We start from the raw sequence: 17,811 nt of genomic DNA, 5'->3' as shown, positions 1-17,811 counted from the left end.
TGTTTACGTGTTTGGATCACGCCTTGAAATTCTACGAGTGTGTGTGTGTGAGTGTATTGATGCGTTCGGATTGCATTTTCATGAAGTTCTTAAAGGTTAGGGTTTATGATGTATGGTTCGGTTTGAATAGTAGAGCGAGATTTAGAGGAAACGGAGTTCGGATTCAGAACCAGTGTGAAAAACCAAATAAGAAAGTGTTAGCTCTTATCATTTCTGGAAAATTTGTGGCGTCCCCGCCGCCGGTATCACTGGAGAAGACGACCGGAGCTTTGCTCCGGCGTCGGAATCTTTCTTTTATTTTCTTGCATGGCTGGCATACGTGTGGCGGTGGGATTGGCTTGTTCTCCCATTTGCTTTGATATTTTGTATTTCCTCAATGATTGAGACGTGTGTTGGCTCGCTGTGATTGGCTCAGGATATTTTTGTCTTGTAGTCACTTACTCAAAAATTGACCCATTGATTTACATGTGTTTAGATGTTAATGTCACGTTACAAAAACCATGGTGTACATGTTGATATTAATGAAAACAAAAATGAAATAAAAGATGGTGAGAAGGGTGAGTGTTGGGCCTCACGTGAATCTGGGCCTGAGAGTTTTTTTGAAGTTGCACTCCGTTGTTGCTAACGCACCAATCCAATAACCATGGGCCAGGGCGTTGATGCTATCCCCACCCCCTATTTCAGGCCCTGTTTTGCTTGTAACTAGTTTTGATTCATTATCTTTCTGCTGATGCACCCCCCTTCTGCTGTTAATAAAAACAATAAAAATAACAAAAATACCTTTTATCTAATTAGACTTTTTAGAAGTTTAGTTCCTTTTAATTGACTTTTTTATCTTCGTTTCTTTCAATTGTGATTGATTGATAAGTCATAATAGAAATAAATAAATAATTTCTTTGATAAATCAAAATAGTTTCTAACATGAATAAAAATACAAAAGGACTTGTGAATATTTTCATTGTTGGTTTAGATTTGATTCTTCTATTTTGTGAATATTTTTCATATATTGTGAAATACCAAAATACCTTCTTCCTCATTAGAATAATCCATAACATAGATTTAGAAATTAGGAATAGTTCCCTCCTTTTCATTCTTTTCTTTTTACAACATAAAACATCTAAAAATATTCAAATAAAATCCCCTTTAAAAAATACAAAGAAAACACTTAAAACACTAACAATCAAAGTGAAAATTCTTAAAAAGGGAATGGAAGCTTGAACGTCCCTTGCTTAAGGGAATGTTCGAGTGCTTGGATCTCCCTTGCTTAAGGGTCCCATTCAGGCGTAAGTTCCCAACTTCTAAAAAACACCAACCAAAGAGCAACTCGAGTTTCCCTTGCTTAAGGGATTTCCTCGAAACACTCAAACTCTCTCTCTCACCTCCTTTCTTAAGGGCATTGTTATCTCCGCTCCATTGCATCCTAGGCTGTCCCCTTATGCAAGAGCGCGAGCGTTAACTCCGCCCAACTAAAAAACACAAAAACAAACAGAAAATCTTGAGCCGAACTACGGCGCTCTGATTCCTGAAAAGGATACGTAGGCATCAAGTCGCGGGGCTTGAACGAGCACACTTGTAAATAATTCCTTCTTTTCCCCGTATTTCTTTTGCATGCATTCCCATATAGACATAGACATAGTACACACCCTTTAGATAGAAACAAACATAGGTGGATACCATCGAGTGCGATGGGCGTGAGGGGTGCTAATACCTTCCCCTCGCGCAACCGACTCCCGTACCTTGATTCTCTGGTCGAAAGACCTCGTTCTTATCCTTTCCTAGGTTTTCTGATATTCCTTTCCCTTATGGGATAAATATATTGGTGGCGACTCTGTTCATTTTTCGCGAGCGTGCGACAATGGTCACTATTGATAAGTTGTATTATGTTGATAATAATGAAGTTGAATAGATGTTGTATGTCGATATGATGTGATGATGTGATTGAGATGTGGTAAATTACTATGATACGGTTATTGCCACAGAACCCTGGCATTGAGTTTATGTTGTTTAGTTGATGTGGTTATGTGGTTTAAGTTGATTAAGTCGTTTAAGTTGATTAAGTGGTTTAAGTTGTGTTTGTGGATGTGCATCATTTGAGTCGCATCCATTGCATTGTTTGAGACGGCCCTTGTGGCAAATGTTTGAGACGGCCCTTGTGGCAAATGTTTAAGACGGCTCAATGGCAAACTGTTTGAGACGGGAGTTTTACTCCAATGGTACCACATGCATATGCACAAGTTTGAGTCTCATTTGAGTCGCATTTGAATTGCATTTGATTGTGTTATTTGAATTGTCGAGACGGTGATATGTTGTTGTGAAGTGATGTTAATATAATTGTGAATTTGAATATGATGTCTTGACTGATTAATGATATTGTTGCCGTTTTGAAAGTTGTATTATATTGATAAGTTGGTTTGCGATGAAAATATGTTGTGAGATATTATGTGATGTGAAGTGGTGAAATTATGTATGATCTATATCTCCTATATTATTTATCATGCATTCCTTTATATTGTAAGATATCTCACCCCTTTGCTGATATTTCCCCTACCATGGGAAATGGGCAGGTACTCAAGATTAGTCGTGGAGGTCCGAGGTTATCTATGTGAAGTCTTTATGTTGCTTTATGGCAAGTCGAGTTGGTGTCCATTGCTCTGATACGTAGCACTCGGGGGGATTAGTAGTTATTACTTGATTGTTGTATTCTATGATGATATTTGTGTTGAGTTGAATTGAAAGATGTCTATGAGTTGAAATTGGAAGTTATTAGATAAAGTTTTGTTTCCGAATGCTATGTATCTTTATTAAACGCAATATAAGCATGTTTGTTTGGTTAAGTCGAATTGTGACATCCCATCGTTTGACGAATAATTTTAAATGCACTCTGATTTTCTCTTATAATTGCGGGGTAGATTTGGGGTGTTACAATAGTGGTATCAGAGCAGGTCGATCCGTCCGGCCAATGTTGTTTAATGATGTTTATTCCCGTGTACACGACAAGTGTGTGAAACACTGTCGGTACTTGTTGTTCTTCTGATCGTTTGTCTACAGGAGTTGGTTTGAAGCTAAGTGGGGGAGAAGATATGCTTCTCGGTTATGTTTCAGTTGTAGGATGTAGTATGCTACTGAGGGCGACAGTGCAAGTGTTGTTGGAGTTTGTTGTTTCCTGAATCGAAGATGACTTGGATTTAAGATTTTTGTTGCTAATTAAGTGGAGCATCTCGAGGAAGAGGATGAGCAGGAATTTTTGATGTTCACTTCTCGAAGGATGAGGAGCTATGTAGCGGTTGTTGGTATGCGAGCATGGTGCAAGTTCCTGATATGTCTAAAGGTAACTGTAAGTAATGAGAATAAATTCTAGAAGATGGAATTTAGAAAGTGCGATGTTCCAGTGTTGTTGATGGACTGTGAAGTTATTGGTTGAGCAAACTTGCGTAAGATGTCGATGTGGGATCAGTGATTAAAAGAAGTATTGCTGTAAGATTGATGCAAGTGATTGAGGCAGTAGTAGAAGCCGTTGAAGTTGTTGAAACTTTTTGAAGCGCGAGTAAGAATTGGTAATTCGAAGAGATGAGTATGATTTCAATAATAAGAAGTGTGGATAATGGTGTACATGAATTTTGTTCTGATGTATCGTCAGAGGTGCTTAAGGAAGTAGCTGCAAGACGTCGGTGTTAGTTTTGTTCAGATGATTTTGGAAGATTAGTGAATTATGGAATCATATTGCTTCTGGTAATATGAGTACAAGTTGGAAAAGAACATTATCAATGTTGGTAATGATGGTTTATACTCCATTATGGTTGTCGGCTATCTATTGACAAATTGAGGACTTGATCACCCTTAATCTCTTGTTGATAGTAGACGGAATCGTGATTGGACGGCATGGACATATCTTGCTAGCTTGATAGTACGTAAATGGATGAATGTTATGTCGTGAAGATAGTTGCTCTCTGGTTGGTGTGAATTAACGGAAAAGTATCCATGAATAGTTGAGAAGTAATGAACAGGTCAGAGAAGCTGGTTTATAGGCGAGATAACGTTGCAAAGTGAAGGATTGATGATGTCGAGTGAGCATCGATTTTGGTGATGGATGTTTAAGGAAGTCTGAACTAGATTAAAACTTGTGAACCATGTAGTTGACGGAAAAAATTTACATGGACGGTGACTTAAGATGGATTATCAGAGTTGCGCAGCGGATGTGTAAGGTGGCGCAATTGCTATGCGTGTGTGTTTGTTAGAGGTGAAGAACTAGGTATCAGAAGCTTAGGAGAATGATATGTCTTGATCTACATGTTTGAGTTAGTAGGTGTTGAGGTAAGGACGATGTGCCAGGATATGGTATTTTCTCGTGAATACTTGCTGAGTTTATAAGGATGATATAAGGGATGTTAGTTGATGGTGAAGTTGGGTGTATTCGTCGAGTAATCTTGTTAAGTTGACGCTATAGTAATTTGGTTTTTGTTCTCGTTATATTGTTGTTGGACTCTGTAAGTAAGAAGTGATATTTTGTACTATGACTGAGTTGATTATGCTGGCTATGTTGATGTAACTTATAAGAGTGATATGACGAGGCGGAGATAAAGCTGTTGGTGTTGGTTAAAGATTGGCGTGTATAATTAAGGGAATGAAAGTACGTGTGTGTTCTGGTGCTGAGAATGATGTTAATACGATGATAGTGTGGAGTTGAACACCCAGGTATATGAGGATTATGATTGTTACTACCTTAAGGATCGATAGTCAAGGTATTGTTGAACAGTGATGACTCTGCTGCTAAGTTAATGAAGTGAGATTGTATCTCCATATATAAGCGTGTTAAAGTTGTTGTTACCATAAGTATTGGTGAGTTGAGAGATTTCTGATATGGTTGGTAAATTGCTAACGAGTATGTTGTTGAGATGTTGAATAATTGACACCGGATTTAAGTCAGATTGAGTTATTTTGGTAGTCGAAGTGTTGTCAAACGCAATTGAGAATTGGAGACTTGGAAGCGAAGTTGGGGACGGTTATGTCGGATGGATTTTCGAGGACGAAAATATTCAAAGTGGGGGAGAGTTGTAACGCCCCAAATTTAATTAATTATTTAATTAAATTGATCGAGGATTTATTCATTGGAATTAGTTGAAGTCGAGGTTTATCAGTATTATTCTAAAGGCGTAATTGGATTAATATGTTATTTTGAGCAGTTAAGTTGTGGTCGGATTTATTAGTCGGATTAGTCAGAGAAGTACAATTGCGAGTTGGTATTAATTAAGTTAAGGAGCAAGTGTAGTTGGGGAATATTATTGGGAATAATATTCGTTATGTTATGTGATTATTGAATTACGTGTATTATTCGGATTAATTGAGTGATTAAAGAGATGTTATGAATTGGGCCTAAAAGGAAAGAATATAACACAATGGGTGGGTTATGGGTTAAGCCCATTAGTGAGAAAAGATAGTAAGAGTTAGGTTTTAGAGATTAAACCTCATAACTCATTTTGTGGAAAAGAAGATAAAGAAGAGAAAGAAGAGAAAGAAGAGAGGAAGAGAAGAAAGCTATGGCATGAAGAAAGGGATGACTCCATTGAAGATGAGGCTTTGCTAAGGTAAGGGTGGGTTTCTTACTCTCTAAGGGTTGTCATGATGATGTTTATGGTGGGTTAGATTGTATGTTATTCTCCATGGATGTGTGAGTTTGAAATTGTTAGGGTTTATGATAGAATCCATGAAATTGTGCATTAATCATGTTGTTGATGTTTGTATGAATGACCCATGGTTAGAAACATGTGTAGGAACCTTCTATGTGTGCTAAAATTCGTTTCAATTGATGTATGGATTGTATATGGGTTAATGGGTGTTGTATGAGGGGATTAGGGAAGAAAAATGGTGAAATCTGAGTTTTCACGCAGCCTGGGTCGACCTATGCAGAACCTGAGTCGACCTAAACAGTCCAGAATGCCAAAAATCTATTTTTCCTCTGTTAGGTCGACCTAGAGGAGTTTTCAGTCGACCTAAATGAGCTTGCGTCGACCTAGAGGAGTTTTGAGTCGACCTAACTGAGCTTGCGTTTGTAAAGACCATAACTTTTGATCCGTAACTCCGTTTTAGGCGCCGTTCGAAGCGTTGGAAAGCTAACGCAATGAACTATACCATGATGCAATAAAATGATTCATATGATATAGTTTCCTATTATGTTTATTAGGGTTAGGCGATGAACTATGTTGTGTTAACGTATGGAGTATGCTCTTTGTGATGAATTGACATGACTCTGTTGTAGTATAACTTGATGTATGTTTTCTTATGATGATGCAATGTTATTGAGATGATGATATGTACCTTCCTCATGATGAGATAATGATGTATGTGATGATATGCATAATTGATAAAGATGTTATATGCTATATGCGATTAATTGTGCGTATTTGATATGTATGAGTTGAAGATGATGCCATGTGATGAATTAACAATATATATGAAGTTGAATATAAAGTATTATGATGATTAATTGAGTTAAGTAATATTATGAATGTGTTGTTGTTGTGCAATATAACGAATTGTTATTGTTATAACATGATGAATTGTTGTTATCGTTGTAACATGTTGGTGTTTGTTGTTGTTGTGCAATATGTTGAATTGTTATTGTTGCTATGACATGATGAATTTGTCGTTGTTGTTGTAGACCCTATGGTCACTATTGATAAGTTGTATTATGTTGATAAGAACTGAATGAGATATCAGTAAAATCAGGCTAGCAACGCACACTTGAGGGGAGGAAAAAGAATTGCTAGTGATGTCTCATGGCTCGGCCGAGAATCGACCTGCTCTGATACCAACTATAACACCCCATACATAATTGACTAGTATATTATGCATGAAACGTTAAATATTGATATTGAGTACATACAAAAGCCGAAGATAAAAGATGATCCATATAAAATACAACATGAGATTCTAATAAGAATTACAAAACATGTATCTTCAATGGATCTGCACAGCGGAAAATGAGATCTAAAGAGGTCTCCGAGCCGTCATCACTTCCAAATCTTCAGTCTAAACCTGCTACTGACCAAACGCTACTAAATTGCACCTGAAAAAAATATAAGTTGATTGGGGCGAGATTACTAAATCTCAGTGAGTCCTCCTATCCTATGGGTCCACTCGGATCTACAGGGTACATGCATCAAAACCGAATCCACCATTGATCCGGGGTTTATTCTCACATCCGATACAAGTACGGAGAAAACAAGGAATCGTCCACCATAGGACTCATCATATCACAAGTATACAAACACGTATGCCAAAACCCATACCCATGTACGGGGAATCCAGAAGCGCGTTAATGCCTTGACTAGGTTATAAAACACACCCTCGATGAATCACGCCCATGCCTATTGTCAAGAGACTTGTACAAGCACACCGCAAGATGATTAGACGGGTTCGCACAGGCCTAAATGGCCGCGATATGACCTTAGCCTAATTGGCGTCATTGTCCCATAACCATCCTCACGCACATGTGTTAACGCCGAGTACAATACGCCATCTTGACACATGGGTCCATCGGGCGAAAGCCTAGTGATGTAGCCTACATGGCACCACTAGAGATGGTTTACCTGTTATGCGTAGGCCTACTTAGCCGCATAACGCCATCATACCGAGCACGCAAGTGTGTTAACGCCAAGTGGGAAAATGCCTCAATACCCTCACAAGCACACTGCAACGGTAGCTCAGGTGTGAGCCCAAGATCACATGATCGGGGCTGTCCCATTGATCACAAAGCCCGGGACATAACGCAACCTAGCCCCCGGCCCGCTTCGATTCAAGCATACACACGCATCAATCGCCAATCACACAAGCACACAATCCGAATTGTTTAACCGAAACAACGGGCATCAACAACATATTCATGTCTCATCACAATATGGCATTCATATTTCAACATAATGTAGCAATAAAGTGCAATGAGATTAATTCATTCTAATCATGCATAATTCACATATTAAAATTGCCACATCCATGTTCATATATGACAATAGCATGTTTAAATACCAATTAAACAAGTCTCACATGACTAAGGAGACATCCGGTTCCCTTTACGGAACGAAACTGTTCTCGGGGGAAAATAACAAGATTCAATTTCACTCGACAAGACACTAAGTTGGGTTAAAATATAATTAAATCAAGCATTCTGATTTGGGGACCAATTTTATTAGAAAGTACACGTCGCTAGCTTTCCAACGATATAAAATTTGCGCAATTCCGATACCCGAGCCGAAAGTTACGAATTTCCGAAGTTTGCTGATTTTTGCACTTTTGCCCAGGGTAACCGGTTACCCAGAAGCCAGTAACCGGTTACTGACATGAAAAATGCCCAGAAACGCAAATTTACACAGAGTAACCGGTTACCCAAATGCCAGTAACCGATTACCCTGAAGCAGAATCAATTTTCTGCATTTCTAAGGGTTCTAAACCATTCCAAATGTCCTATAGTTGATCCCCTGCATCTTTAATACAGTCCCAATGAATTTCTAACATATTTATATAATCAGAACCACCAGCATGCAATCATTAACAACATATGCAACTAGTAGCTATCACACACAACTAGCAATTATCAAATAAGCATGTTTTAACATCATAGATTCATGGATTATTTCTCACAATCCCTAACCCCAAATCTAACCCTTGCATGCAAATTGCCCAAGTCACTATCTAAGGACTCACCTTGGATTTAATGGAGGTTAAGATCATGTTCTTGCTGCCATGGTAATCTCTTCTTGCCCAAAAATTCATATTCTTCATCATCAAATCCGCAGCCACACCTTAACACACAATCAGCATGCATGTCCCAACTTCAAGCTCACTTTTCTCCTTCAAAACATAAGCTATAAACATGAACCTTATATGCAAATCGAAGAAAATTTCGTTAGCTTTCCAATGGGACCAGAATCGATACAATCGGAGTTATGAGCAAGGAGTTATGACCTGTTTTGTGGGTGCTGTCCATGGTGTGCGAAAATGGAGATATGAGCTTCTTTCTCCTTTTTCTCTTAAGCTCTTCTCTCTCTTTCCTTCATAATTTTGACTTGCATGACTCTACCACCAAACATGACCTTATGTTCCCATGCAACCTAGAGACAAATGTCCATTATGCCCTCCAACTAAGTGGTAATTACCAATATGCCACTTAGTTGGATTCTAACTAATTCCATTGCCTCTCTTAAGACTTCTAATACAATTGTGCTTAGATGATATGGACTAAGACCAAAGTGCATTTTAATTATCAATTAACCAATTTAATGATAATTACCAGTGTCGGAGAGTCGGGGTATTACATTCTCCCCCCCTTAAATAGAATTCGTCCTCGAATTCTTTTCGATCACCACAAAAACAAACTGTTCACATCTCTCCTGACAAGGGGATGAATGTTCCTTACACTCCTTGTACGAATAGCCTTATGACTCTGCTTGAGCATAGCTCCACCAGAGGAAATACAATCTGCCAGCACTTGCATTACACTATGCATAATTAGAACCTTAACTCTCAAGCAACACGTCTATCCAGATACTTCGTCTTGACATATCTGGGGAAAGATCCTTCCAGAGTCCTTGACCTTCACTGCTTTGCACTGAATCTCCAGAACTTCAAAAACTATAATAATCCACTCATGTCGGATATCCTTCGTTTCATTCTCTGGTGTGTTCAACCTCGTTCAACAAACATTACTGATTCACTCAGCTCCTTGAATTGCTTCCCACTTGAGAATTACCGCCACAACGTTGCTTCCGTGATAACACTTCAAGTTATTCCCCACTCGAGTCCATACAATGTCATTAGGTGATCTTCAAATTCCTTGATCTTAACCTCTGGTTCCCAAAGTCTTAGGATGATTGTTCCATATTTACCTTTACTTATACAACTGAATCTCCTTACTTGATTCTCACCTCGGTCCAAGATGTATCAGTCGTTACCGCAATCCACGATGGTGTAGCCTTCCACAACCATAGCATTGATGTCCAACAACTTTGCATAAGGCTTTGCCCACAAAGGTGGACTCCATCGATTAACCCGCGACCATTGTCCATCTCTTCATGCACCCTCACAGTGCAGAAGACATAACCACGAAGAACTTGCGCCAACTGAATGTCCTCTCTAGCCTTCAGCATTTCGACGGTCTGATACTCAGTCCAACCCTTGTGACTTGCAAGCTAAACTGATGACCTACGAACATCGGACCGCATGCCATCCACAAGAATGTATTCCCAAGCTTATCCGGTCCTTCCTTTATCCGTTGCGCTACTCTGATTTCAACCAATCACAAATGTTGAAATCCTTTGAGTCACATTATATCCATAATTCACTTAGTTTCCATTAATACACAATAATTCCTTATCCACAGTTTTCCAATTACAACACGTGCCAGAACTCTATATACATCCATCATCGACTACTACTCTTTGAAGTTGCGTACTTTCCAGAATCAAGCTTCTACTTACTCTGCCATTCCATATAGTTCATCTACCACGACTTAGGTACACGTTTCGATCTCAGGACATTGAAACCCAAATACTCACTGACTTAGAGGTTCACCCTTGTAACTGATTTCCACAGCGTACAACTGTTATGTCTTTCAGTTCAACAAATCTTGTTGCTCAACCGGTGCAATGAATCCTTCAAAAACGTACTGCAGTTCATGATAACTCTAGCAGTTTTACACAACTTCTACCCAACCATACACCTTCATTCTCTTAGCGTAGTATCACCTCTGATAACTCGTGTGACTTACTGATATAACAATCCACCCATAGCCACACTCCATTCACACAGTCATCTAATGTCTGTTCCACCTCTGAATCTGACACTAAACTGGCTTCCTCGGAGGCTGCATCCTTCATTGCGGTGCTTCTAACATTCAGAGTGTAGTCACAATGCAAGAAATTGCACTTTGTACTTCGAACGTCTCCTTTATAGACTCCTCAAAAGTTCTCAAACCAAAAAGCCTATGCTTTACCAAGACTCACATTTCTCCACTCAGAGTATCTACAGACACTCTACCAGATACGTCACACATCAAACTAGTCCAAGATACAATTCACATATTCCATCACCGGTCGCCAATGGTACATGATAGCCACTCACTATGCTGACAAGGATATCATGACCGCACATGAGTCCCACTCTAGACACTCATGCAAAAATGCCAACTTAACACTTCATGAAACGAGAACATCCCCAAGGTACAATCGGATACTAACTCACGCGATCACGATCACTCAGAGTCTCCATAAGTATAGTATTGGGTCTTGATCCATCACATCATCGCCTGTCTATTTATTCCTCTACTATCGAGCGCGACGCTTGGATCCTCATCCCACATACCTTATGAGAGTCTGGATCTGTGTCTCACGAGTGCCAAATCAGAATTCTACCTTGAGCTTCAGATCACCTTTGTCCCACACATGTCGGAAAAAGGATTACTCACGCATCTTGTGCACGATAGCGATACTGTGGCATTATACCCGTCTGGTAGTACCAACATGGTGGTCCAACTCCGAGGCCATGTATCTAGGTAACCTACCTCAGTGGCGTATAATGATCTCCACGTGTATCCTAAAGTCACAACCGACAAGTGTCTGAACAGGCTTCCAATAGGCTCGTCGTTCCTCAAATCCTTCGAATCACACTACTCAGGATGCTAAAACCTGAGAGTGCTACAATTCAAGGTTTACTTACTTGGAAAGCCAAAACGCCAAGCACGAAGATTTGAAGTTCAACTTCGGATTACCATGCAGTGTGCGTACCCACTCGTCCCACGCATGCATGAGATTCCAAGGATAATTCAGTCCAGATAGGAATACTATGGTTCCTAACAACCAACTCAACTGCGATCGTCCTACTGACGTTCCAAATAGATCTTAGTTCTCACTCGCCTGAACACCCAACGCCAAGCGTAGTTCTATGGCTTCACTCAGGGTCAGACGAACGACAACTAACAAGAACTTAGGTTACTGCATTTCACGCTTCTACATCATTTCATATTCAATCTAGCGTAGTTCTAGAACTTAAATATAAAATGATAAGAACGGAAATGCATGCCCTCTTCTATCGACAGGTATTCAAGCTTCGTCCAATCTTAAGTTACCACACTCATACATTCCACCAACATCTACTAGGTAACTACTCTCTCTTAGGGTACTTCAAGTTGGATCAGGATCTAATACTTTGTCCATCCACTACTGTTCGTACCAACGCAATCAGAAAGGTCTAACTTCTGTGTCCGCACATCCAAAGGTTATTCTGTCCTATCAGCTCATCAGTCACACTTAACACCGGCAGCATCATCAGTACTGAATCCTACTAATTCCCAGCTCAACACCTTCGGAGAATCTCACTTACAAGGCTCATAATCAATCCTATTGGATTTCCCTTGCTATTACCAAGACTTAGAGAAAGTTCACTTCGTTCAGTCGAAATCCTAGGGGTTCTAGTTGTCTCGATCCACTCTTTGACAGTTTGGGTATTACTCCTTTGCGTCAAACGCTCCTCTTAATTCTGACAACTCCAATATCACCCACTTAAAACATCCAACAATTCATTACTCATCTCACTCCAACAACTTAGGTTCACAACCTTGCAGGTCTTACGAGTCCTCGTGGCGGCTCTGCCGTAATTCTACTGTCTCGCACTCAGTCGATGAGTTGATCAAGTTCAACAACTGAATGAGATATCAGTAAAATCAGGCTAGCAACGCACACTTGAGGGGAGGAAAAAGAATTGCTAGTGATGTCTCATGGCTCGGCCGAGAATCGACCTGCTCTGATACCAACTATAACACCCCATACATAATTGACTAGTATATTATGCATGAAACGTTAAATATTGATATTGAGTACATACAAAAGCCGAAGATAAAAGATGATCCATATAAAATACAACATGAGATTCTAATAAGAATTACAAAACATGTATCTTCAATGGATCTGCACAGCGGAAAATGAGATCTAACGAGGTCTCCGAGCCGTCATCACTTCCAAATCTTCAGTCTAAACCTGCTACTGACCAAACGCTACTAAACTGCACCTGAAAAAAATATAAGTTGATTGGGGCGAGATTATTAAATCTCAGTGAGTCCTCCTATCCTATGGGTCCACTCGGATCTACAGGGTACATGCATCAAAACCGAATCCACCATTGATCCGGGGTTTATTCTCACATCCGATACAAGTACGGAGAAAACAAGGAATCGTCCACCATAGGACTCATCATATCACAAGTATACAAACACGTATGCCAAAACCCATACCCATGTACGGGGAATCCAGAAGCGCGTTAATGCCTCGACTAGGTTATAAAACACACCCTCGATGAATCACGCCCATGCCTATTGTCAAGAGACTTGTACAAGCACACCGCAAGATGATTAGACGGGTTCGCACAGGCCTAAATGGCCGCGATATGACCTTAGCCTAATTGGCGTCATTGTCCCATTAACCATCCTCACGCACATGTGTTAACGCCGAGTACAATACGCCATCTTGACACATGGGTCCATCGGGCGAAAGCTTAGTGATGTAGCCTACATGGCACCACTAGAGATGGTTTACCTGTTATGCGTAGGCCTACTTAGCCGCATAACGCCATCATACCGAGCACGCAAGTGTGTTAACGCCAAGTGGGAAAATGCCTCAAGACCCTCACAAGCACACTGCAACGGTAGCTCAGGTGTGAGCCCAAGATCACATGATCGGGGCTGTCCCATTGATCACAAAGCCCGGGACATAACGCAACCTAGCCCCCGGCCCGTTTCGATTCAAGCATACACACGCATCAATCGCCAATCACACAAGCACACAATCCGAATTGTTTAACCGAAACAACGGGCATCAACAACATATTCATGTCTCATCACAATATGGCATTCATATTTCAACATAATGTAGCAATAAAGTGCAATGAGATTAATTCATTCTAATCATGCATAATTCACATATTAAAATTACCACATCCATGTTCATATATGACAATAGCATGTTTAAATACAAATTAAACAAGTCTCACATGACTAAGGAGACATCCGGTTCCCTTTACGGAACGAAACTGTTCTCGGGGGAAAATAACAAGATTCAATTTCACTCGACAAGACACTAAGTTGGGTTAAAATATAATTAAATCAAGCATTCTGATTTGGGGACCAATTTTATTAGAAAGTACACGTCGCTAGCTTTCCAACGATATAAAATTTGCACAATTCCGATACCCGAGCCGAAAGGTACGAATTTCCGAAGTTTGCTGATTTTTGCACTTTTGCCCAGGGTAACCGGTTACCCAGAAGCCAGTAACCGGTTACTGACATGAAAAATGCCCAGAAACGCAAATTTACACAGAGTAACCGGTTACCCAAATGCCAGTAACCGATTACCCTGAAGCAGAATCAATTTTCTGCATTTCTAAGGGTTCTAAACCATTCCAAATGTCCTATAGTTGATCCCCTGCATCTTTAATACAGTCCCAATGAATTTCTAACATATTTATATAATCAGAACCACCAGCATGCAATCATTAACAACATATGCAACTAGTAGCTATCACACACAACTAGCAATTATCAAATAAGCATGTTTTAACATCATAGATTCATGGATTATTTCTCACAATCCCTAACCCCAAATCTAACCCTTGCATGCAAATTGCCCAAGTCACTATCTAAGGACTCACCTTGGATTTAATGGAGGTTAAGATCATGTTCTTGCTGCCATGGTAATCTCTTCTTGCCCAAAAATTCATATTCTTCATCATCAAATCCGCAGCCACACCTTAACACACAATCAGCATGCATGTCCCAACTTCAAGCTCACTTTTCTCCTCCAAAACATAAGCTATAAACATGAACCTTATATGCAAATCGAAGAGAATTTCGTTAGCTTTCCAATGGGACCAGAATCGATACAATCGGAGTTATGAGCAAGGAGTTATGACCTGTTTTGTGGGTGCTGTCCATGGTGTGCGAAAATGGAGATATGAGTTTCTTTCTCCTTTTTCTCTTAAGCTCTTCTCTCTCTTTCCTTCATAATTTTGACTTGCATGACTCTACCACCAAACATGACCTTATGTTCCCATGCAACCTAGAGACAAATGTCCATTATGCCCTCCAACTAAGTGGTAATTACCAATATGCCACTTAGTTGGATTCTAACTAATTCCATTGCCTCTCTTAAGACTTCTAATACAATTGTGCTTAGATGATATGGACTAAGACCAAAGTGCATTTTAATTATCAATTAACCAATTTAATGATAATTACCAGTGTCGGAGAGTCGGGGTATTACACCTATATTATTTATCATGCATTCCTTTATATTGTAAGATATCTCACCCCTTTGCTGATATTTCCCCTACCATGGGAAATGGGCAGGTACTCAAGATTAGTCGTGGAGGTCCGAGGTTATCTATGTGAAGTCTTTATGTTGCTTTATGGCAAGTCGAGTTGGTGTCCATTGCTCTGATACGTAGCACTCGGGGGGATTAGTAGTTATTACTTGATTGTTGTATTCTATGATGATATTTGTGTTGAGTTGAATTGAAAGATGTCTATGAGTTGAAATTGGAAGTTATTGGATAAAGTTTTGTTTCCGAATGCTATGTATCTTTATTAAACGCAATATAAGCATGTTTGTTTGGTTAAGTCGAATTGTGACATCCCATCGTTTTACGAATAATTTTAAATGCACTCTGATTTTCTCTTATAATTGCGGGGTAGATTTGGGGTGTTACAGTTACATCACCCAAAAATTCCCAAAAGTTGCGTTTTCCATCATTTTTCACATAAGTAACTGGTTACCTCAACCATGTAACCGGTTACATCGCTGAAGAAGTGTAAAAATCTGTATTTTTCTTCTGCTACGGGGTTCTACCTTCAAACCCCCAAAAACCCATCTTTTACACACCAGAAAATCATTATAAGTCCTAAATCTTCAAGTTCAACACCGGCATTATGTAATTATTCAAACACACACATAAATTCTATCAATTGTACATAAATCATATATCATTCATGTCACTACAAACACATCCAATTTACCCTATAGGTTCTAAAACCCCAAAAATTTCCAAAATCTAACACACGTCACAATTGTCACAAACAATATACTCATTTCAATCCTATCATCTACAAACCAATAAAAGGTGATAATCGGAAGAGTCCCCCTTACCTTAGCCAAAAATCTTGAATCTTCCTCTTTCTCTATTCTCCCCTTCCTCTGCTCTATTACGTGTTTCAGTTTTCTCCTCTTTTGCTTTCTAACTCCTCTTCTCCCAATTTCCTTTATTTTATGAAAATAGAATAACTTAGTAAAAGGCCCACTAATTAACACCCCCCCTTTACTAATTGTCACACTGCCCCAATTACCTTATCTCATAATTTTCTTAATTAATTCACCAGATTCCAAAAATTCCAATTAAATAATTTAAAATCTAATTAATTTAAATAATATAAAATATGGGGTGTTACAACCGCTCTTTCGGGTTTTCAGTCTATATGGTAATTTATTCTGTTTATATCTCTGATTTTTTCCTAGACCGTCGTTTTGGGTTTTCAATCCAACGAGACGCTCCTTTTTGCCTTAATCGCCCTTTCAGGTTATCGACTTAGCGAGCTGTTCTTTTATTATTTCTAGGCGAAGTATTTCTTGAATACATCAGCATTCACGTGACGTGGGAACTCCTCTCCATCCATAGTTGCAAGAATTAATGCACCGCTAGAGAAGGCTTTCTTAACAACATATGGTCCTTCAAAATTAGGAGTCTACTTGCCCCTTGAATCATAGGTGAAAGACAAGATCCTTTTGAGCACGAGGTCGCCTTCTCTGAACACACGAGGTCGAACCTTTTTATCAAAAGCTTTCTTCATTCTTTTCTGGTACGACTAACCATGGCATAAAGCCGTCATTCTCTTTTCTTCTATCAAATTCAATTGATCAAACCTGCTCTGACAGCATTCAGCCTTAGATAACTTGGTTTCTATTAAAACCCTCAATGATGGAATCTCCACCTCAACAGGGAGCACTGCTTCCATACCATAAACCAAAGAAAAGAGAGTTTCCCCTGTTGAAGTACGAACAGGTGTACGGTACCCATGCAAAGAAAATGGGAGCATCTCATGCCAGTCCTTGTACGTAACAACCATCTTCTGAACAATCTTCTTAATATTTTTATTCGCTGCTTCAACAAGTCCATTCATCTTTGGCCTATAAGGCGAAGAGTTGTGATGTTCAATCTTGAAACTTTCACACAGTTCTCTCATCATGCTATTATTCAGATTTAAACCATTATCGATAATGATCTTACTTGGCACACCATATATGCAGATGATGTTGTTCTTGATAAATTTGACCAAAACTTGCCTAGTCACATTAGCATAGGAAGAAGCTTCTACCCACTTGGTAAAGTAATCAATTGCTACAAGAATGAATCGATGTCCGTTCGAAACCTTGGGTTAAATCATGCCAATAATATCAATGCCCCGCATAGAGAAAGGCCATGGAGAGGAAATAACATTGAGGAGAGTCTGAGGCACGTGAATCTTGTCAGCATACACTTGGCACTTGTGACACTTCTTTACAAAATTATTGCAATAAGATTCTATTGTCAGCCAATAGTAACCTGCTCTAAGCATCTTTTTAGCCATCGAATGTCCATTGGCATGGGTAACAAAAGAATCCTCATGAATTTCATGCATCAACATGTCTGCTTTGTGTCTATCTACGCATCTGAGCAAAACCATGTCATAATTTCTCTTATATAAAACATCTGCATTGATGAAGAAACTTCCAGCTAATCTCC

Source organism: Vicia villosa, unplaced genomic scaffold (genome assembly GCF_029867415.1).
Source record: "Vicia villosa cultivar HV-30 ecotype Madison, WI unplaced genomic scaffold, Vvil1.0 ctg.002828F_1_1, whole genome shotgun sequence".
Classification (NCBI taxonomy): Eukaryota; Viridiplantae; Streptophyta; class Magnoliopsida; order Fabales; family Fabaceae; genus Vicia; species Vicia villosa.
Note: the sequence above shows the minus strand (reverse complement) of the source record.